We start from the raw sequence: 1,523 nt of genomic DNA on the forward strand, positions 1-1,523 counted from the left end.
CTAACTTATTTATAAATAAGGAATGTATGAGTCCCTATTTCCACAAATCATCAGAATTTGATGCTTTTTAATGTTTATTAGTCTGAAATGGTAAGGAGAAGTCTCATCGTTTTGAATTTCATTTATCCTAAATAGTAATTTTAAGAATCTTTTCACATATTATTTTATTTTACTTTGTCTGATAAATAAAATGTCTGCAGTACCAGACCCTGAGAAAAGAGCTACAAATATTAAATCAAGTCTTCATTATTAAGAACCTATAAGCAGTTACTATTGTTTGATTTGTCAATTCCTAATGCTAAGAGGCATATTAAAATGTAACTCAGCATTTATAGAATTGTATATTTTTACTTGTATTTCTTTAAATGTTTCCTTTATAGATTTAAGAGTGTACTAATTAATGTTTAGGAAGTTTTGGTGTATGGTTCTTATCTTTATTTTGTGGGTGGCCTTTTTATCCCTATTAATTTCTTTTTATACTTTTCCTTAATGTAATGTATTTTTCCACATATTTTTTGGTAGAAGTTGCATAGTTTTGGTCTTTGCATCTCAGTATTTTCAACCTTTCTCTGTAACTATACTTTAGTTAAGTCTCTTGTAAACATCATGGATTTGAGAGTAATTTTCTATTTTTTAGTATTTTATTTTATTATATTATTAGTTTCAAGTATACATTAGTATTTTATTTTATTATATTATTAGTTTCAAGTATACAGTACATTGGCTAGACATTTATATAGTTTATGAAATGACCTCCATAATTACTTTATCATCTCTCTGGCTCTACACATAGCTTTTGCATTACTTCTGACTACATTCCCTATAGCCAAGATATGGAAGCAACCTAAACACCCATCAACAGATGATTGGATAAAGAAGATATGGTTCATATATACAATGGACTAAAAATGAAATTTTGTCATTTGCAATGACATGGATAGACCTAGAAGTTATTACACTGAACAAAATAAGTCAGAGAAAGATAAATGCCATATGATATCACTTATATGTGGAATCTAAGGAAAAAAAAGAACAAACTAGTCTATGGCCATGCCATCCTGAACAAGCCCGAGTCTGATTTTGGAAGCTAAGGAAGGTCGGGCCTGGTTAGTACTTGGATGGGAGACCACCTAGGAAGACCAGGTGCTGTAGGCATAAAAAACAAGGAATTGTAAGCTGACAAGGGCCTTGCAATCTGTGAGGTCAAACAAAGGTTGCCTCTCCTAAAAAAAAAAAGAACAAACTAATCAAAAATAGACTCACGAATATAAAGAGTAATTTTCTTTTAATTGACATGTTTAATTACTGATAGTATGATATTTACTGATTAGACTTATTTCTAATTTCAGAGAGTTTCTCCCTTTTACCATGTATTTTATTAGTTTTATCCCAGTTATTTCTCTAATTTGTTATTCTCTGTCATTTCCATTTTTTTTTTGAGTTAACATAGTTTGTACAAGAGCTTAAAATGAAATGTAAACTTGAATATACAAATATATTTTATTTGTCCTCCACCTGGCAAT

The sequence above is a fragment of the Pteropus vampyrus genome, unplaced genomic scaffold (genome assembly GCF_000151845.1).
Source record: "Pteropus vampyrus isolate Shadow unplaced genomic scaffold, Pvam_2.0 Scaffold135, whole genome shotgun sequence".
NCBI lineage: Eukaryota > Metazoa > Chordata > Mammalia > Chiroptera > Pteropodidae > Pteropus > Pteropus vampyrus.